Here is a 24,306-nt window from a genome sequence, read left to right on the forward strand (position 1 = left end):
TTCTACCATTCCAAAAAGCAATAGAGCCCCTCAATGTTTAGTTGGAGGTACAGGGTCAGATACAATATCTGAGATCAAAAAAATTTATAGTAAGTAGCGTTCCAATCAGAATTACAATTAAGATAATTAAGAAGATCAAACTAATAAATTTAGTCTAAAACAATTTTATGAAATAATGAAACATATACTTAATTAATGATAAATATTAATTCTTTTCAATAATACAATTATAAAATTAAACAATACTAATAGAACAATATAAATTTATCAAGATTTGTACTACTCAAAGAATATAATAATTCCAAGTAATGACACAATTAGGTAAAATGCTTTTAGAGAATTTATAGAAATAATAAATTTAAATTTAAAGTTAGGAGGGGTTTATCAAAATGAATAACAAGCGTGGACACACAGTCCATGAGGGAAAAAGCATGGACACACAATCCATGAGGATAAGTAACAAGTCAAGCGTAGTTGAAAGCCACGGAATAAGTACGGCAAGAGCTACAAATCAAGTGCAGGTATGAAGCCCATGAAAACAAGCGTGAGTACCATGCTCATGAATTACCATCCCTCCGATCCACGTGCGTTGGCCTTCGCATGGGGGTAGCACCTCCTGCAAGCACCTTGCTAACGAGGTGTACCATGATGCGCTAAGGGCTAACAGAACTACCGTTAACATCCAGCGTTTTGAACTCAGTTTCTCTAATTAAATCAAGCGTATATGGAGTTGAAACATTTATTTAAAGCCATTTTTTTCAAAACGTAATATTCAACTATCAAATTTTTTTTTTTCAATTTTTCTCCATGCACGAATCACCATTTTGACCTCTGTCATATAAATTATAAAATTTAAACAATAGAAATGCTTAGAATAAAGGATCCAAATATTCCTTAACAATAGCATAATTCTTAATGAAAATAAAGCAAATTCTAATTTCTATAATGAACTAATTAATATAAAAGTGAGGTAAGTAAAAAGAATTGTATAAATCATAAAAATAGAATTAACAAGATATTTATACAACTTTTAAAGGAATAATATAAAAATTTAAATAAAAAATTTTTATAAACACTTTGCAAGAAATTATTTGGAATGCTACCCACTCATCTGAGTTTCCAAAAATCTTATAGTTAGACTCGCTAAATTTCTTGCTTATGCCAATGATGCCCCAAATTAATCTAACACATAATAATCCAACAATCCTCATATCATTTTGACTTTTCCTTCTCATAATAAACAAGTAAAATTAACATTTAAAATCTTTAATAATCCTTGAAATTTCTCATTAATCCCTTAAGTTTTCACTAAACCCTTCAACAACTTCTATCAGGTAATCAATAACACTAGGCAACATTCAACCACCACCATTAATACAACTCTTATTCTAAGCTTAGCAAAATCTTAATTATCATTTAGTATAATAATTTCTGTTTAAGTGCTATTCAACTTTACAATTTATATTAAGACATACACTTCCTCGTGTAGTATATAAGATATCTCTAGGCATCCAATATGAAAAAATTAAATAATCTTATTCTCATCAACTTCCTCTTTCAAACATTCTTACCAATACCTTGGGGTACTCATCATTGAAAAATTTATGAGAAGAGCAATTAAGTAATTCCAATAACTTCCAAACTTTTAATTTCATAACCAAATTCAATTCAACATCATAGCAAAATAATATCCAACATTAACCCAGTCATACACCTCAATTCATTATGGAATTTCATGACAGCAATAGTAAAGAGTAGGAGTATCATCAACAGCTAGAGGAGAGGAAAGAATCATTCATTGCTACTGAAAAATATTGAAGAGGAAGGAAAAGAAAACCAACCACTCACCTCAAACAAAACTCAGTGGCAACAATTAGGAATCAGCACATAGGGCTTCAATCTTCCACATAAACAAGAAGATGAAGACCAGAGATTTAGCTACAGCGCTAGACAGAAATGGATGAATAGTAGAGTTCAGCTACAGCACTAGACAGAAATGGATGAATAGTAGAAGGAAAGAGAGTGTACGACCTTTTAGCAATGAGGAGACACATGTGCTAACAGAAAAATTGGAACTAGTGTAATAGGAGGAGAAGAAAATAGAGAACGATTGCGAACGCTCTCTCACTCTGTTCTGAGGATTTAATCGACAAGGAAGAGAGGAGGAATGAAATATAAAACTTATCGAGAAAACTTACAAAACAAGACTAAAGTTTGGTGGGAGAAATTACAAAACGAGACCCCACCAGATTTTTTTTATTTTTTAATTATTGTGATTATAATATTTTTATAATAAAAAGCAAGGGAACTTTAGTAATTTCCTATATAAGGAAAATAAAAATAACTTTTGGCTTAAATAAGATTCAAACTCTAGACCTACATAAAAGTGACTAGTATAAATTCTACTAGGCCACTACTCCTCATTTGTCATAAAATTAAAATAAGTTAAATATCAATTTTGAAAGAATTTATTTAATTTACAATTTAGGGCATTTCAATCCCAGACTTATACTAAAGTCTAAATCGCTCCCCCTTACAAAGGTGAGAATATATCCTACTTAAACTCCCTAAGTCTATGATGCTCTATTATGATAGGGAAAAACATAGACTAACAGAGTATGTTTAACAATGAACAACTACTATCAAATACTCTCAATTAGAGTTGATCTAATTAATGTAGCTCACTCATAACAAATATAAACTCTGAAAGTTGGTAAACAATAAATATGAATGGCTCAAGTTTGTTCGTGTGTGTTCGTATCTTCCTCCATCTTTATAAATGCTTGTATTTATAGTTAGAGTCCATAAATGATACGTTACACTTATGAATATAGCCATTTGAGTCATCGTCTTCTTTCTTCTAAGTTGTTTGAGCATTCTCTGAATTGAGGCAGTGAAATAGTGCTTTATAGTGAAGCTTTCTCTCTTATGGCAAGTAAGGAAAAATAATGTCACTTTTCATTACATGTTCTAGCAAGGTAGGTGAGAGGCTCTGTTGAAATAATAACACTATTTGGAAATAAGATCAAAGTAAACTCAATTTATCCCAAGAATGTGTTTAGAGAGATTCTAGAGAGATTATATTATCAATAAAGCATTCAAAACGTGAAAGAAGGGATTTATAAGAGATCAAGAAGAACCATTGTTGTTCTCACGTTAAACAGAGTAAGAGAAGGTTCATTTATTTCAGAATAGGTGAGGCTATTCTAGAATAGCAAAGAACAATCTGAATGAGAATGGTGAGATATTATTTCAAAGTAGAGAACATATATCAAAATAGAATTATGAAGCGTTGATCTAAAAATCTTTATTTGGAAATAAGAAGAGTTATTTCCAAACAAGCTATTCCTAAATAAGAGACTTTGTAATGATGCATCGTGAAATAGCTTTGAAGAACATAACATTATTCTTGAATAAAGATAGCTATTCCTAAATAAGTTATCTTTGAAGAGACAAGAGAGTTCATACTTGGGAATAAAGAAATTCACTTAGGAATAATCTATTTTGAAATAAAGGAGCTATTCCAGAATAAGGACCATTATACATGAAATTGACAAAGGTTCTCAGATTTTGAATTTTTGATTCTAAATTTACTTGAGACACCTTTCAAGCAATACAAGAGGTCCTTAAGGAATTAAGATCAAGTCAAAACTTAATCTTTAGAGGGAAATACAATATGAATAGCTACAAGAAAAGCTTACATGTTTCTTGGCTATTTGGGAATAAGACACATATTTGGGAATGAGGATGTCACACCCCAACCCTAATGGTACGATTGGCATGAAATATGAGGTGAACTCATATCCCATAAGCCTTGATTAACCAAAATTTATCTAAAATATCAATAGATGTAAGTTATATACATTAATAATAAAGTTCATAAAGGTTTAAATGTTTTGTAGAATTTCGGCAGAGTCTCCCCTACAATTTAGATCTCCTGAAATTTCCATATCAACAAACCTGTCAATCCAACCAGCAGGGGGACTAGCTCCTTTTCATCAATTTACATAATAACAAAATAAGACTAGGAACTAACTGTGGTGTACATGGAGCAATAACTTATAATTTACCAAATATAGTTACAAGATTTCATAAAAAAAAATCACCATGCACTTCCTCTTTCTAAAAAGCAAGAAGGAGCCTCAATAGTTAGTTGGAGGCACAGGGTTAGCTATAATATTTGAGATTAAAAAAATTATTGGTGAGTAGCGTTCCAAACAAAAATTTAATAAAGAAAATATAAAGATAACAATTAATAAATTTACTTCAAATGACTTAGTGAAATAATGAATCATCTATAAACTGGAAATAAATAATAATTTTTCATAATAATATAATTTTGAGATTAAACAATGTTGGTAGAATCACGTATATGTATTACAATTTTTATTGCTCATAAAATATAAAAATTTTCAATAATAGTGTAGTTCAATGAAGTACTTTTAGAGAATTACTAAAGAAATGATAGATTTTAGTTTGACTTTAGGAGGGCTTTATCAGAACGAATAACAAGCATGGACACACAGTCCACGAGGGTAAATAATTAATCAAGCATGGACACGCAGTCCATGAGGGTAAGTAACCAGTCAAGTACGGCTAGAAGCCATGAAAGGAGCACGACAAGAGCCACGAATCAAGCACAGGCATGAAGCCTACGAAAACAAGCATGAGTACAATGCTCACGAATACCATCCCTTCAATCCACGTGTGTTGGCCTTCGCACGGGGCTAGTACCTCCTATAAGCACCCTGTTAGCTAGGTGTTTTATGGCATGCCAAGGGCTAACGGAATTGCCGTTAGCAACCAACATTCTGAACTTAGTCCCCCTTAATTAAAATCAAGCGTGCATAGGGTTGAAAAACAATTTCAAAATTTTCACTTTCAAAATATATGATTCGGTTGTCATCTTCCATTCCCATATTCATTGTCATTTCCTCCATGCACGAATTACTGTACTAAAAGTTTGCATATCAAACATAAAGTTAAACAATTGAGTTGTTTTTGAAAAGTAACACCATTTTGTCGTACATCAACTTTAATTATTACTTATCAATAGCATAAATCATTAGTAAAATCAAGATATCATCATTAATAAAATAATTAAAAAATAGAATTGACAAGAATGTTTATGTAACTAATAAAGAAATAGTATTAAAATTTAAGTAAATGAATTTTTATAAACAATTGCTAATTCATTTGGAATGTTACCCACTCACTTGAGTTTTCCTAAGGATTCTAAAACTTGCTACTCTTAACTTTTAACCTCTATTCTAATAATGCCCACAATATCCTGACAAGTAAGTCAAAATTTTAAAATCGTTCATCCAAAAACATCTTCCAAGCACTTAATGGGTATTAATATTTATTAATCCAATCAATAATGACATTACTATGACCAGTTACATTCTAAGTACACTTGAGTTAGTAAAATTATTTGACAGCTCTCAATTTATCCTTGTACTTTCTCATGACCCATGCTCATTCGTTAATCATTATAAATCATATCAATCATTCTTAAGCTTCCTCTAAGCTAAAAATAAAACAAGCATCCTATGTGATCCTTTTTCCTCACTTTGATAATTTTTAAAATTTTCAATTAATAACTTGAACCAAAGCTCACATTTACTCCCTTAAGCTATAATATGAAGCTTAACAAACCATAATTCACCAAATTCTTTTCTCATACATTTTTACAATTACCTTGAGGTCATACATTTATTATTGAAACAAAATGAAATGAATAATCAAGAAATTCCAACAATTTCCAAACTTCTATTTATTTTTATTTATGTATTTATTTATTTTAATTTGATCTCAACTCAATATAATTAAAAGATTTTCAGCCCCAACCAAAAGCAACACTTTAATCCTAACTAAAAATAGCACACCAAGAATACAAAATGGGATTCCATCCACCACCTGAAGAAGGAGGAGATTTTTTTTGTAATAGCCCATCATAATAATAATAATAATAATAATAATAATAATAATAATAATAATAATATATTTATAAGTTGGTGTTTAATAGTAGTTATATTAATTTGGAAACATGTTTAGTAAAGAGAAGTGTTGGTTTAGTGGAGGTGATATCGGTCTTGTAGCTACCAAGTCCCAAGTTCGAACTGATTCTTGAGCATAAAGGAGAATTTTTATTTCTTTTGTCTATATGAAATTACCACTTTGCCCTTAAAATAATAAATAAAATAGGGTGAGCTTTAGACAGAGCAAACGTGTAAACCTTAGCCATATGAGTCGGTTCATAGAGTGATAAAGAGAAAGAGAAATCTGGAAGCTTATAGCAATTCTTGCTCTTCATTTTGCAGTGGTCACCAACTATTCTTCTCCTTCGTATTCTCAGTGGTCACCGACCAGAGTGGAGCTTGGGCTGCGCTGGGTTGATCTATCCATGCTCCTTGTCTTTATTTTTCCTCTTCATTTTTTGCTTTGTTTCTATCTATGTCGTCACCTTCGAGTAGTTATTAGGATGAGAAACTGAGTTGCCGGAGCTGCAGTGGTGCTGTAATGAGTCCAGATTGTTGCTGTTGATTCATTTACTGTGTTTCCTTGCGAGTAGCGTCTAATTTTTTGCTCCCCTGTTCTGCTGCAAGCTTCATTTTTCTCCTTTCATAATGTGTGGCAGCGTCAATTTTTTCCTCTATTCAATATTTAAGGACCTTCTTCTCCCTCCTTTGCTGTCTGTTGCTGACTGGGTTGAGGAGGTGAGAAATTTTGAACTCTCCTATTGTTAATCTGCTGTACAGTGAGAGTAAGAGATAAGAATATGAGTGCTGTGTGTATATGTGAAACGCAGAAAGTAGAGTATGTGTGCTACTGTTACTGTTTGGTATATGTAGTCATGGTAACCTCACATTTTTCTGCCATTGCTCATGTTGATTACATAGGGAGAAGAAGACTGAAATTTGAGCTAGAAATTCATCTAACTTGGTAATAATATATGATATATGTGGGTTGAGGATTGGGGTTTCAAAAATTTATCCCCTTTGTGATTGTGCGTGCATGCATAAAAAAAAAGAGAAAGGGAGGAATTTCTATTTAAATGAATATTATGGTTGTGCAAGGAAGCAAGATGATATTGTAGATTGAGATTCCATTTGGAAATGATGGAATTAGTGATATTGCAAGGTCTCAATGAAACTGAAATTTAGGAAGGAAAATATCAACATTAACTTAAGCAATTATATATGTATGTTGTTTGATAAAATACCTAGTAGGAAATTTTATTTATTTATTTATATTCTAATAGGGTGTGAGGAAGAACGGGACCCTGATCAGAATTAAAAGAAAGGATATCTTTGAGAATTTGAAGCTTTGATGAGTAAGTGAATAGCATTCCATTTAATTTATTTTTAATAGCCTTTTTCTGAAATATTTTATTCTTATGAATTATATTAATTTTAAAAATTATGAAATATCAATGAAGGACAAATGAGTTATGATACGTGCATTTATTATTTTCAAAAGTGTATTTCCAAGATTGATGAAAGTATTTTTATATGATTGTTAAGCTTTGGAATGTATTGGCTACTCAATTACTGCAAGTTTGGTGTATTAGTTATAAGGTATGATTTTTGCAAATTTTGAGAATTGAAACAATTCATGAGAGTTTGGCATTGAGAATGGTAATTTTATTACAGCAATAATTATTTTTCTCATATGTTTGAAATGTGATTTTTAAGAGGACTCTAAACAGAACATTGCTGCTAACGGTAGTTCCGTTAGCTCGTAGCGCGCTGTGGTTAAACACTAACTAGTTTGTTTCGTGAGTTTTATTCTCATGTTTGGTATTCATGGGCTTTGTATCCACGTTTGTATCCGTGGCTTGAGCCACGTTCGGTTACTTACCCTTGTGGACTGTGTGTTCACGTTTGTTTCGTAGCTTCTGTTACATTTGATTACTTACCCTCATGGACTGGTGTGTCTATGTTTGTTTTTGTGGCATAAGTCACGTTTGGTTATTTACTCTCGTGGACTGTGTGTCCATATTTGTAACTTATTCTGTTGAGTTTTCAAAATTTTAAATGTTGATTAATATGTGTTTTCAAAATTTACATGATGTTAGCTAGCAATTTACCATTTTGAGTTATACTTGAGCAAATTGTGCATAGTAACATAAATTGTTTTCAATTTACTCTTATTTTACAATTATGATTATGACTTACAGGCTTATAAAATTTTTATGGAATTACTTTGAATTAGTTGACTCCATTATTAGAGTTTGTTGATTTAAATTTTAAGAATTTTACCATGGGAATGCTATTCACTGGAAAAAATTTATTTGGCCTCAGATTTATTAGCTGACACCAATCTCACCATCGACCTCTAAAGGGCAAAATAACTATAGTGGGAGGAAGTTTTGAATTGGTACTGTTACTTTGAATATAAATATATAATTCGTATGTCTTTTTAATTTAAAAGAAAGATTAGATGCTCCACATAGATTGTTGATAGACTTTATTTTGATTTGTATATTAGTTGCTGGCCGGAAGGAGCTACGCTCCTGATTTATACTGTTGTCTGTAAAAAATTTTGTTGTAGAATTTTTGGGAGATCCTAGTTACAGGGAATGTTCTATCGAAATTTCTACAAAAACGTCAACACTTTCTTATGATAATGAGTTTAAAGGAATTATTTCAATTCTCATGTAATTTGATTAATTTTTTTCTTTTCTTTTGTAAAATGGAATAAATGTTCATTCTAAGACTTATGGGAATGTGTGAGTGGTTCACACCCGTGCTGGTCACCCTCTATTTTTGGGGTGTGACATTTTTGGCTAATGTTGCACTCAAGAAGAGAGGATTAATCATGTATTTCAACCCAAAGTGCAGTGGTGACATCTTAAAACCATTATGTAGTTGACGCTGAAGAAGAAAGAAAGAGGAAAAAAAGTACTCTATTTTGTAGCTCGGATGACAAGGGAGAAGACCAGCTATTGTGGTCAAGAAAGGAAAAGACTTAACCTTACATACACATATGCAAGACGCTCAGCTCTTGAGAAACAAAAATAAGTGAAACTAAATACACATATAAACATGCACATGGAAGGTAAACCTGAACAGAAAACAAGAGTGATAGCAAAGAAGAAACAAAGAAGAACTTCAAGCCTTCACACGCCCAAGAAGGGAAGGGACCAAAATCTAGCCAGCAACACATATAGTTGATCTACCACACACACACACACGAACTTTTCAACAACTGATGAAGAAAAAAAAGAGAGAAAAAAATGAGCAAGCGTGCACACACCTTCATTTGCCACGAAAATAGAGCAGAAATAGGGAAGAAGTTGTCAAAGAGTCCACACGACAAAGATGAACAATCGGCTCAGAGCAGATGAACAAATAGCCGATGATAGGGAAAACGAATTAGCAACTCTGCTTCACTGTGGCTGACAAACGAGAGCAACGAGGATGAGTATATGGAGCAGCAACAGCACGCAAATTCAGTGACAGCGAGCAAAGTATGTTGGTAAGGACTGGGGAAATAAACCGACTATATGAGAATCTAGAGAAGTGTATAATGGCGGTGGGGAAAAAAATCAAGATGCTCTGTTTTTTTTTTCCACGTGAGCAAACTGAATCAGAATAATAGAAACAATGGAAAAAAAATTACAAAAAAAAACACAAAAAAATCACAAAAAAAGACACAAGAGAATTACAAGAAAGGACACAATTTTTTTTCCAATTTTAAAACCAAACTTCTTAGACTCTCGGTCTTTGCAAAAATTTCTAGCATAATTTCCTATAAACTACCCTTTTCTAATTGCTATAAAAGTTATTTAAATAAAATATTCATTAGAAAATTTTTTTATTTAATTTAAAATTTAAGGTCATTATAGAGGATATATATGGGAATAAGACGCGGGAGTTAGAATTTTAAAGCAAAGATAACCAATTCCCTTACAAGCCATTAATTCTTAATAATTAAACTTGTAAAGCATAAACTTCTCTTATTTTGTAATAATCAAAATTGGGGTTTAACATTTTGGGCTCTAGTTTTTATGTGTGTTAAATGATTTATCTAGGATCAAAATACTAGTGCAAGTGAGGAGTGAGCAAATATGTGATTAATGATGAATTTTGTGATGATTTATGAAAATAAGGCTCCCCTTTCTATTTTTGTTATTTAAGGGTTGAGTATTGAAAATGTTGTAAATGTGCTATATGTATGTTGTGGTATATTGCACAGGTATCTTTTGGTCTATTAAGTGTGATTTAGAGTTAAGTTTAGGCTTTTGTTACTTGGATTGAAAATTAGACACCCAAGTTGTGTTTTGGCTATAAAGGCAGTGAGTTCGGAAATTGGTGTCCAACTTTTGATTGACAAATGATTTGAATGTGAAATTAGTATCATTAGCTAGAGCATGAAGAAAACTTTCTGTAGACACCTATACCACATCAAATGACAGTGCTGTCATGCTATGCAATATGTCATGATGTATGGCACAGCGTGGAGTGTGCCATAATGCACCCCTTATCTTTTACGTTGTTATGCTGTTTCAACTTATAAGTAAATGTTTTGATGTAAATTGGTATCCCTTACTTTCGTATGCATGTTTTAATTTAACTTTTTATTTATGAACATATATTAGAATGTTTGAAAAGTTTGAAACTTGGGTTCCCATTGTTAAATATTATAAAATATTTTTTAAATAATTCAAAAGGATTGTTATAAATTAATAATATTAATTTTTATTTAATTCTAATTATCATTTTGTAACATATAATTTAAATGGAATTATTATTTGAAATTATTTTTTTAATTGTAATTAAGGTGGTTTTATTGCCCAACATTATGAGATCTGCCTATAAAAGGCAGTGCTTGCCACAGGTTCAAAGAGAGCTTTGGTACTCTCAAACTTTCTCTTCTCTTCTATCATATTGATTCATTGTTGAGTTGCCTGAGCATATTTTGTAAATTTCTATTATTCTATGTCCCTACTTTTAGTAGAAAGAGTCTATTTAATCTTGAAAAATTACCGTGTGATCAACCCGGTGTGGCAGAATAGCTTTTAAGTATAATGTCCTTAGACACACTAAAAAATTTGAATCTTTCTAACAATTTTATGGGAAAGGAAACCATTCTCATACTTGCAATTTGAATCTTAAGTTGTCTATGAACTAACTCTTGGATTGGATTCTTACAGAGGTAGCAGTGAATGAGATTAATTGGCAGCCAAAGTCGAGAACTTCATGAATGCTTGTAGTAGTGAATGAGATTAATTGGCAGCCAAATTAAAGGTTTGAATGCTGTCAAATAATTTCTTTACCTGATTAGATTGCATGATTGCATTTTCATTTGCCCTCCTAATATATAACTTATTATATACTTATTTTAACATGAGGTCTTTGGCAGGTTATGACTAAATTTGTATGGATCTACTCATTGCAACCCCTTTTGGTTCACCTTATGGCTGTGTTTTTCCCATGAAAGTCAAACTTATCTTGGATGTTGCATCTTATGTATTTTTCCAGTAATGAATGAATTTAGAGATTGAGGTTGCATCAGGCACATATTTGGAACAGAGTTGGGTAAAGATAATGGGTGCAAGTGTTTTCAGTCAAAATCAGGGAAGAACTATAGTTGATATGAACTTGGTTCCACCGGGAGAGAAGTTTGACAACACTACTGCAGTTCTGATATATGAGTGATTTTGGCATAAGAAAGTTCCTCTAGATAAGAACTTTTTGGTGACTACATAGTCCTGTGCATTACTTATCTATGTAGTTCTATTGTTTCTCTTAATTACATCTTACTTTACTTCACTTTTTTTATGTTTTCAATTAAGAATTGAAGCAATTGATATCAGGGATTTATCGTCCAATGACGCTGCTTGTCTTGCTATACTAGTGCATTTTTTATCACTATCATCATATATATTTTAATCTTGCAACATGTGGATCCAATTGAGAATCGATATAAAGATGAAGAAGCAAGAGAACGAGCTACAAGAAATTTGTTGAGGTGCATTCTTGATGATGTCTATGGATTCCCATCTCCCCTAGGATAAAGAATTGGTACAATAACACACAAGCCATTAGATATTATAGTGAGTTTGTTCATAAACCCATGTTTTAAGTAATATGACTTTGTTGTTTCAGATCATCAATGAGTGCAACAAGGCAGAAAAGTGGCTGGGAGAGAAATTACAGAAACAAGATTTCTTGCTTGAAGACAATGGACCTAATTATATGGTCAAATGATATTAAAAGAAAGGCTGAGGATTTGAAATTGTTTGAAATTGGCAAAACTGCAACGACTCAATTCTTTTTTTTTATTTCATGATTCAATTAATGCGATATCTTATCTACTTTATTGGATAGTAAATTTGAGTTTTCTTTTTCTTTTTCTCCTTTTTTTTTCCATTCTTCTTCATCAAGTGATTAATTTATGCAAGAACCTGAACTCTATTCTAACTATATTTTCTGTAACAAATAGGATCAAGGCATGGAGCAATCTTTAAAGTATTAAACTTGACGAAAGAGTCAAGCGATTGACCAGAATTTTTAGACTAATGCGGCTTACAAGTAGATCTTATATTACTTTCAAATTGCGTGGCCAGGTTGTTAGCATCTGATTAGAATTCATCCATGTTAATATGAGATCAAAATGTCAAGCAATTAACCACATCCATATGAAGTAGAATGGGCAATACATTGGGTTTCACATAGCTGAAAGATCCTTTTGTAGTCATGGAAATGATAATTTTGAAAAATTAAATATACTAAATTGATTACAAAATTATTCCATGGACAAGGATTTTTTTTTTGCAGTTTATCTAGAGTTATAATTAGATATACTAAATTATTAGATAAACTTGTGGGATAGTGAACACAAGAAAATTAGATTTACTTATCACCCATATTAATAATTTCCTTTAAGTTCACTATGAATAATTATTCATTTGATCTTGCAGTACTTAAAATGGGCATACCTGGAAGTCATTGATTGTTATACTAGCAATAGTAGGAATATGGATTTATTGTACATAAAGGATGACGTTATAAGCTGCTCTAGATCTTGTGACTTGTATTTTCTCGTGTTTTCCTATTCCAAAGCTTAAGCAAAATGATTATGAGCAAGGGATGAAAGAAAAACATTATTACATGAAGATTCAGTTTTAAACTTGACTTGATATAAAGCAATTCATGTTATGGCTTTCATTTGAGATATTTTATTATAGACATAGTGAAATATCATATTTGTACGGGTTAATCAATAACTCAATTTTATTTTCAAGATGCAATTGATGAGGATTCCTATAGATTTATATTTATACTTATAAAAAAATAGATTAAATAAAGAAATATTTCCTAATTTCACATAAAATGTAAATTATTAAGACAACCTGCATTCCTTAGCATAGAAAGAGATTTTTTAACTAGAAACAATTTAATTCAGATGCAGGATATCCAGAAGTTTTGGCAACTCAATCATGTATGATGGAATCATTAAAGATTTGACATTTTCAAACTCTTTTTGTAACTCATTATAATCTTGAGAAATAAAGATAAAATGTGTACAAACTAAATATTCAAGAAGAAATAAAATGATTGAATGGAAGAACTCCCAAAAATTTAGCTATTTCAGATGTGTCGATATTAATGATATTCATGATAATTGTTTTAAATTTATTAAATCCAACCCGTCAACGCACGGGAATATATCTAGTTAATTATTTAAATGTTAAGAGAAATGGGACTTAAGCTTATTTGAAATTAACAATGATGGCAACCCAACTTTTGTGATTGGAGATCCCATGAAGAAGGTTCAATGGGTAAGAACAAGTCACTTGTCAGTTCTGCTAGCACTAAATTTTTTGTCCCTTCCTGTAGCTTGAGAAAGTGCTAGAATACATTAATCAGAGGTTGAGCGAAAGCTCTTAATGTTTTTCATAGTTCTTATGGATGGTGTATTCATTGCAGATATACTCGATGAAAACACCTATACCAATGTGGAGTGGGGCCGCTTCTATGAGATCATGACAAAATCTCTAGAGCATTTGTTAAAACCAGGAGCACGCATGGTCGACAATGTGCAAAACTGCATTAACAATGAAAATTGTGGGGGCATAATCCGACTAATAAGACCTCTAATACACAATCAAGATTTGTTGGTTCAATAACAAAGTTACACTGACTGTTCTGTGCGCTAAGTTTTATTAGTCTAGATTTGGTTTAAGTTGAAAGACACCAAATTCGAAGTGATTATCTTCTATGTGAATAACTCAGATGATAGTGGTCTTTTTGATACATGTGGGGGATTGTTGCAATTGTATCAAAAAGAAAAGTCCCATGTTGCTTAAATGAATGAATGCGTTAGTTTATAGATACTAAGATATGAACTTAGACTAATAAATGGGCTTAGAGGAGAAATGGGCTCTTGCATGCAATTGCACACAAGTTAGACATGATTCTGGGCAATTTTTCAAAATTCAGGAAACTATTTTGTGGAGATACAAAATTATTTGTATAAGATAGTTTTTTTAAAAAAATTTCCTTCCTTTTGAAATATGTGGGAGATTGTTAAATATTATAAAATATTTTTTAAATATTTCAAAAGGATTGTTATAAATTAATAATATTAATTTTTATTTAATTCTAATTATCATTTTGTAACATATAATTTAAATGGCATTATTAGTTGAAACCATTTTTTAATTGTAAATAAGGTGGTTTTATTGCCCAACATTATGAGATCTGCCTATAAAAGGCAGTGCTTGCCACAGGTTCAAAGAGAGTTTTGGTACTCTCAAACTTTCTCTCCTCTTCTATCATACTAATTCATTGTTGAATCGCCTAAGTATATTTTGTAAATTTCTATTATTCTGTGTCCCTACTTTTAGTAGGAAGAGTCTATTTAATTCTGGAGAGTTGTCGCGCGATCAACCTGGTGTGGCGGAATAGCTCTTTAGGACAGTGTCCTTGAGCATGACTTAGACTATATTTTTACCTACTGATACCAGCACCCATTTGTATGATTTTTACAAACTTAGTAATTTATTTGGGTTAGCCTCTCAATTATCTTGGTCTAGGAGTAAATTGTAAATAAGTAAGGGTAATCTTATAGTAGTCTCGATAAATGTGCATTTATGGATGGGCAAGACTTATGTACTTAGCCTTATTTATTTAATATACTTATATCTAATCAAATCATGACATATGGATCATAATATATTAGTTTAATCAATAACAAGAATTTACTATAGAATAAATAATCTATAAAAGATCCACATGTCATGATTTAATTGGATACAAGAATTTTAGGTATATAATGTTAAGTATATAAGTTTTCTTCTTTGTGGATTCATTAATCATTGGATTAGGCTGAAAAGTTGGTTAGATAGTTTGTAACATCTAGTATGTTATTTTCAACAGTTGCAACATTATGTTGATTTGTTTCCTAGTTTGAGAGTCATTTATTTTGTCATTTTGCCTTTGGTTTGGTTGTTGTTCATCTTCTTCATGCTATTTTGTAAGTTTGTTGCTTTGGTTGGTTGTTTGCACTTATTTGTATATCTGATTGAGACTCTCTTGTAACTTATTTTGATCGTAGTGGAGCTATTTTTTATTGGTCTGGACACGATGATTTTTGCTCTTACATTGAGAGGTTTTCTTGATTAATTATAATTTCTTTTGTCTGTTGCTAAATTGCATTGTTTATTTTTTTTGCCATATATCTGTTTAATTACTCCTCTAAGATTCTAGCAAGTGATGAGAGATCAATAAAAGGTCTAATGTATGGGTTCAAATATTAATGTCAATTTGAGGGCCCTATTGATGGAAAATTTATAATGATCTTTGTAAGTGTTTTTTGTTCCTAGAAATGTGTTTTAATTTTGATAAATCCCAGAATTCAACTCACTTAATTTTTTTTAATAAACATAAAAGACCTAATATAAATTATCCTTCTTTTCTTTTCTATTTTTAGTGATCAACAATGTATTATATTACACCAAACAACAAATTAAAGAATAAAGTATAATATTATGGGGGCAAAAGGAAAGGAGAATTACATCCAAGTCCCACTCAATACAATTAATTACTCCTATGTTCATTGACAATTGAACTTAGAAGAATTAGAAAAATGACAAAGCTCAGTTGTCAATGGACTTCTTCTAAGTTCAATTGTTAATGGACTTGGGAGTAATTATAATTGTGTTGAGTGTGACCTTAAAGTCCCTAAAAGAATATACACTTCAACTCACCCTTTGTTTATGTCCATTCTAATTTATATTTGATAAGCATACCTGTTTAATTATATCTATGACTAGAGCCAGTAATTTGGACTAATCCAAACCTGTCCAAAAAAAGTTAGGATTGGGCTTGGCTATACGAGCTTTTTTAAAAAGGTAAGATATTTTAAACCTGATCCGAATAAGTCTGGCCCAAATAAGCTCGACAGCTAGAATTTTTGACTCTATATGTATTTAGAGTTGATAATTTTGACCAAGTTTGACTGGGTCAACCTAAACCTGGCCAAAAAAAGTGAGGGATGAGCTTGACTTTATGGCCTTCTTTAAATAGGGTAGGATATTTTAATAAGCCTAGCTCAAATTGAGACCGATCTGAATAAGCACAACTGCTCGAATTATTGGCTCTATCCATGACAAAAGAACAATTGAGTGGAATCAAGTGAGTAATACTATTTGATATGTGTGCGTGCAACGGCATTAATGAAGGATCATATTTGATTCTTTCTTAAACTTGATATTCCTAAGGAAAACACTTGTCAAAGCATTGCTGCACTGCAGTGAAGCCTAAGCAGTAGTCGGCAACCAAAAAAAAAAACAAGGACAAAAAAAGGTAGCATATTAAGCAAACAGGTTAAAAAAAGCCAATGCAAATTAATTAGAAGCATAGATATATATGCTGGTATATTTTCAAGAAATATCTATGTTGATATTTAGAAGGTAAAATAAATTTGCAAACTAAATTATATAAAACTAATCTCTTAATTATTTTTGACCAAAAACTACTCACTTAAATTTAGAACTTTGTATAAATAATCTTTTTAATTTATAAAATTTGTAAAAAGTTCCTCAAATTTCAAGTTTGTGCAGACAAACTCCTGTTGTCGATTATTTGTTATTTTATTAATAAATTGTCATAGTTTAAGAAATTATGGTAGTTATTTGTAAAAAGCGAGCCAGTTTTCCTAAAATACCCTTGTTTTTTTAACATATATGCAAAAGAATCTAACTAGAGAGATACAAGCGAGTAACTTGGAAAAAAACAATAAAAATGAGAGACAAAATGAGACTCGGGTTTAACATTTAGGACTAAAATAAACGCCTCAACTAACTCCTATACATTTATAACTGCAGAGTTTTATTTAATATAGATCCCCTTAATTTTTTTGTATGCAAATAGTTCTCTCAAATTTTGAGTTTCATGGAGATAACTTTTTAAAATTTCAAGTCCTTTAATTTGTAGAATAGACTTCATGTGTTACAATTTTATTCTAAATCACTACTAGAAAAATGTAAATTAGCGAGAAAATTTAGTGAGAGCTCATCTATTCCTCTATAAAATATCAAATTAGCGAGGAAATTAATAAGGGATGTTGATTTCGTAGCTTGACTTAAAATTGGCGACGAAAATAGCGAGGGACTGTGAATCTCTCTCTAAAATAAGAGAATTAGCGAGGGACTATAATCCTTATTTAAAATAAGATAATTAGTGAAAGATTCTATCCCTAGCTAATCACTACAAAAAAAAAATTTAACTTTTGATAATGACTTTTAATTATATATTTAATTATCTTCATTTAAAAATAAAAATTAAATTTAAAAATTAACTAAAATATTCACAATAAAATTATTTAATATTTAATATTTTCTTTATTTTAAGTTGATTGTCATTAATAAAATAATATTTTATTAAAAATATAATATAAAGAATAATTTAAATAAAATATAAATATTTTTAGCACATTAATAATTGAAAATAAAATTTAATTTGTAAATATGTGTGTATTTTTATAATATATTATTTGATATATTTATTTAGTTAAATAATATATACTTAGTTTCTCATATAATGATTGCAGGTGCCTTTCAGTTCAACCCGTAAAGAAGGAGAGCATGAGGCTTGAAAGGTATGAGGTCAAGGATTTAAGTCTTGTCTTTGGCATAAACATAATAAATATAAAACCTGGTAAGGAGCAAGTGATATAGCACAAGGTAGACAATGATATATCATGAGTTGTCACGCATGTGGCGGGTGATAGGGCACGAGATGGCAAGTGACATAGCGATTGACGAGGCATGAGGTTGTTGGTGACATGTCATAGGTTGACGCACACATGGCGAGTGATGTGGCATCATTATTTTTAAATATAGACATATTTAGTGAGGAATTAGTGAAAGACTAATCTCTTGCTAAAGTTATCAAATTTTGAATATTATTAGCAACGGATTTAGCAAGGGATTCAGTCCCTCGCTAATCACTCGCTAAATCATGATTCCTTACTAAATTTAGCAAGCCATTTTTTAGCTATGAATTTAACGAGGGACAAAATCCCTCACTAAAATATAATTTAGCTGGGGAAAATGGCATGTCCCTCACTAAATTCTATTTTTTTAGTAGTGAGTGAAACAACTAAAAAATTAATGGCATAGTAGGTATTTAAATATATTAAGAGTAAAAAATAGTTCTTTCAAAAAAAAAAGAGCGTGCACGCACATATATGAAATAACAATAATACATACTTGAAAACGATATACATACATACATACATACATACATACATACATACATACATACATATATTAAAATTATCTCTTGTATTCAAAACTCAACAACCATTTCTTGTAGCGAATTGACGTCTTTGATGTTGAACTTGTTGAGCAAAACAATACATGAAATAGTAGATAATGGTTGAACCACAAGATCATCCATCACCATACACGTCACCACGTCCTTCACAAATCCACCACTTCCCAAAACGGTGGTACTATGAACAATTCTATGTGGGGAAGAAGATGAAAGTGAAAGGTTCTGGTGGGGGGATGGGTTTATAAAGGACGTGGTGACGTATATGGTGATGGATGTTTGTGTGGTTCAACCAATGTCTACTATTTCATGTTGCTTTACTCAATAAGTTCAACATCAAAGATGTTGTTAAGGTCTGAACACCACATGTTCACAACTAGAGTCATACTAAACTTGCACGTATCCCAACACATTTATGTACAGCTTAGGAGGCTCGTATTCTTCTTCTTTCATATTCCTTAGTAGCAAGAGGAAGGTAGGAGGTATTAGGGTTTTTGGTTTCAACATGTATTTGTCTTGGCTTTGCTGCAATAAGTATGTGTTGCTGAGATTCTCGATGATTTTATAAAGTTTGCCCAATTAACGAACCCACCATGTTGGTTTTGGTTAGGTGGTTAGTGATGGTGCCGATCGATAGGTGGTGGAGGTTGAAGAGGAAGTCGACAAAGTCTTTTGATGCTTTGGTGAAGAAAATTCTCTTAGCTTTTGTGTCAACTAAAAGCTTCAAGCTCATTTTTGATATGGTTGATGATGATGATGATGATGATGATGTTATCATTGTTAAAGATAAATATCTGTAATAGAATATAAGTATGGATAAGTATATGAATTATTGAATAGCTAGTTAGATCAATTTTGTAGTATTTGAATTTAATTCATATGTGTAAGAAACATATTCCTTCTGTTTTTATTTATCAATCATTTCTAACATTTTTATCGGAATAAAAAAACATTAAATTTCATTAATAGTCTAAAAATTTAACAAATTTTCAAATTTATCGCCTATTAAATAATATTTTAAAAATAAAATGCACTAGCATTTAATAACCATTTAATAGGTAAAGGGTAAAAAACTTTAGATAAGGGGTATAGGGTAAAAATGGGTAAAGGGTAAAAAACTTTTACACCATTTAATAGGGGTAAAGGGTAAAAATAGACACAATAATAATTTAGATACCTTGTAAACAAGATCAAAACAATCATTATTTCTGTCTCATAAATAGGATTAGAGGAGAAAATGCTATAAATTAAAAACTCTCTTGGAATCATCTTTAGGAAATGAAACCTTTTTAAGAACTGTGTAATGTGAATTCTGAAATATTAAAGATTTGGGGTATTAATAAAGGAAGAATATGATGATTTTTAACAAAGTCCCATGACTGATGATAATGTTCCTTTTAGCAAAATAAACTAGCTCGATTCAGTTAAATGCAACTTGAAAACGTACATGTTGAATATGACTTGAACTATATAGCTAACATAGAGGACACTAGACCAAACACACACATGTTTTTTTTTTTTTTTTGTGGGGGGGTGGGTTAGGTGAAGATTAGCTTAGTTTTTGTATATTTGAACAAGCCAAGAAGATTTACCCAAATTGTGTGTGTGTGTCTAAAGTCTTGGATATCTGATGTCACATTATATGCTGTACCCTAGCACTAGAGAAAAGAACATGTAGGGAAAGAAAAAGAAAATAAAATTAGATCCCTCCTAGTGTAGGCAGTTCTAATATTTTGACTATTTTAAATTAAATTATATATTTCATCTCAAAATTTGCATTTGAAAGAAAGAGAATAGTCTTAATTAAATTGAATATCAAAAGAACTATGTTTAACTAAATTCAAAATATTAGAAATAATTAATTTCTTAATTTAGGACTTGATTGTACTTAATAAATTGAATATTTATACAATTTCATCTCAATTCAAAATGATGCTGTTTGAATCTCATATCTTATTACCCATCTTACGAATATCACACACCAAATTATTATAATCCTCAAAATTTTCTTTGACAATACAAAAAATATGATAAACTATTTCTTCCTTATATACATCTCTTAATACTAAAACACACTTTTGAATAGAAACAAGCCTTTATTCTTTTCTATATCATACATACCTATGAGGTTCTTGAGCTTGAGATGTCGGCAATGTCAAAACTTAGAATCATGATGTAAGTTCTCAGTTAATTAGAGATAGACAATGGAGAAATCAATTTTAGAGAAAGAAACGTAGTACATGTCAACATTTGAAAAGTTTGAAGGTTAATTATAGGTTGTGAAAATATTCTTGACCTTTCTTAAGTTTTACATAAGTAAGATTCTTTGGAGAAGAATATTAATTCTTTGCATAATCTTATGCCATTATTGTCTATTCTTCTTTGAATTCTTTGCGTAAATGCTGTTTGTGTCGGCTCTTCTTCGAATAAAAAATAGGGATAATATAATTTTTTCTCTTAAACTTATTTTGCTCATCAATTTATCTCAATTTTAATTTTTATTGTTGTGATCCCTTAAGTTTGTATCAATTATCGATCTGGTCCTAATTGTTTAAAAAAGAGATAATACTATTAAAATTTATTGACATGAATAATGGAAATATTGATGATAATTATGCAAATTAATAAAGAAGTGTAATTATTTAGGTAGGAAAAATAAACTTAGAAATTCTACAAAAGTAAAAGAATAAAATGTAGTGTAAGGGACTAGATTAATAAAAATTAAATTAATTTAAAGGCTAATTTACTTTCATTTAATTACACATAAATGTCAAGTTATTAATATACTTTACATATTAGAATAATTTGGATAAAAGTTACTTTAAGTCATTTAACTTTATATAAAGTTTTAGTTTGATCTTTTAATTTTATAAAGTATATTTTTATTTTTTTAATCTTAGTACTGCCGTTATTAGATTGAAATTAAATTTAAAAGATTAAATAGATAAGTGAGATAATCTTGAGGAGAGTTTCATTGTTTAAAAACTGTACTCATCTTCACAACCCTTCCAAATTCCAACATTGTTATGGGCTAGTGAATCTCTTCTAGACCTTACCACTAAGGCCCATTTCAGATATGCTATAGTATTGTATTATAATGTATTCTTGAAATGTTGCATTAAAAAACGTATTATAAAAATCTAACTCACCTATGTGCTTTAAAATTACTTTGATTAATTAATAGACTTGTCTTTCTCAAATAACGTCTCTTACTACATTACTAGATTCTTTATTTGACTACACATGCATATGATGTATGTATATATATATACATGTATGTTAGATATAATGGGACAAATATTTAAATTAATTTGCAATAATTAATTTCATAAAAAGTTTTAGATAAAATCCCATTTTAGATTATTGAAGACATACACCTAAATTTTTATTATTAACCAATTTTTTAAAAGGAAATACGAGATCTATTTAAGTTTTGGCTCTCTTTTTATGTGGATAAAAGCCCAATATTGAACTTTGTTATGAGTTCAACTAACTAAAGTAGAGAGAGAACAAATTAGATCATGAGAGAGAAGTTATATTTAAGTTTTAGGTGGAGCCATTTGAGAGAGAAGAAAAAATAAAACTATTTTCACATGTTCACATGGTAATCTCGATAAATTTGCATTTCTGGAATCATTAACCATTGGATTAAGCCAAAAGTTTATCAGCTAGTTTGTAACATATAGTATGTTATTTTTAATGTTTGGATCATTGATTTGTTTTCTTATGTGAGAGTTATTTTCATAATGGTATAATATCCAAGTAAGATTCGACAAATTAGTTTTACATTAGCTATCAAGGGCCTAATACAACCCTTCTTCTTTATTCAGGTTTGGAATTGGCTATAAATATAGGCATGATATCTATTAATGGGAAAATAGTAAAAAACATTTGAGATTATTCGAATATATACAAAGAAGGCCGTAGAAGGCACTGGTGAGAAGAGTCAAACAGATAATCTTGAGTCATGTAAAGTAAAGGAAGAAAAAAAAAACACTTACTGACCAAGTGGTTGAATGAGACTTTTTAATTAATAACATTCTAAAAAACTTGATTGATGATATAGTACAATAACATTATATAATTCATGTAGTCGACCCTACCTAATAAGATAAGCTTGTTGTTGCTGTTTGATAAGACACATTATTTACATACTTTATTCACTCATTTAGGACTCACTTTACATGTTATATTCCCCACTTTATTAAAAGCAAGAAAATCACCTAAGAGGCAAAGTTGAGCACTATATGTATTTTGGTCCAAAAATTTGACTTTTGAGAAAATATATAAAAAAATTAGCCCAAATGTGTTTGATGCCCAGGAGAATGAATATAAAATTAGATTTTAAAAATTCAATGTGATTTGAAAGATATTAATTAAAAATTACAAAATTAGGGTTGTTGACTTTGTTGATCAAAGTTGAGTACTACATGTATTTTGCTCTAAAAATTTGAATTTTGAGAAAATATACAAAAAAAATTAGCCCAAATGTGTTTGATGCCCAGGAGAATGAACATAAAATTAGATTTTAAAAATTCAATGTGATTTAGGAGATATTAATTAAAAATTACAAAATTAGGGTTGTTGACTTTATTGATCTAATTAGGTTTTTGAACATGTGTGTGCATGCATGGTTGAGGCAGCCCTTGGATTTAATTTTATTATTTATCTCCCTTCTAAATAATTAATGTCATGTTCCTAAGTATGAATTATTATGTCACATGCATTTATTTGATTAATTTTATTCATTATGTGACATATCACATAAGTAACACATGTGTACTTGGACTTGTATCAATTAGTTAAGGAAGTGCCAGAGGGGCATTTTGGGCATAAGTGGCATGCTAAATGGCTAAAGGATAGGGTAGATCATATTTCCTAAGTGCAAGGCATGAGAATATTCATATGAGCATAAGAATTATCACCCAACAATAAGAAGGTGCCACCTAAGGGCATGTGCACAAAGTGTGAAGCTTTCCCTTTGATTTTAATTTGTTTTTAAATTAATTTTTGAGGCCAATCTAAAGTGGAAGCACGTCCTAGTGAGTTTATTTAACCCAAATTCAGATTAAAACACTTATCTCATTCACCACATTTCACTCTCTCTCATCCCCTCTCTCTAGTTCATTTTATTCTTCATTTTCCCTTCATTGTTCTTTATTTTCTAGCACCATAACCTCCACAAAACTCACACCATTCTTCATCCCTCACCTAGTTCGTCCCTTCCCTTCCATTCTCACAAGGATCTAAGCTAATCTTCCTCATATAAGCTTCCATGGAGTTTGCCTACTTGGTGTTTCTCCTAGGGTTCTTGAAGATGAAGATGGTTGGTTAAGTTCCTTGGTGAAATCCTAGAGAGATGAAGATGGATGATGAATCTAGAGCTTCATTTGGCTAAGTTTCTTTTGTTTCCTATTCTCTTCTCTTTTTACTTGATGATTGGATGTCTTAATCCAGAGTTTGATTATCATGGATTGTAAATTCTAATGTGAATTTGATCTTGATATAAAGAGAA

This window comes from Prosopis cineraria, unplaced genomic scaffold, assembly GCF_029017545.1.
Source record: "Prosopis cineraria cultivar Desert tree isolate PC_DT_omini unplaced genomic scaffold, ASM2901754v1 PC14, whole genome shotgun sequence".
In the NCBI taxonomy this organism is placed as follows: domain Eukaryota; kingdom Viridiplantae; phylum Streptophyta; class Magnoliopsida; order Fabales; family Fabaceae; genus Prosopis; species Prosopis cineraria.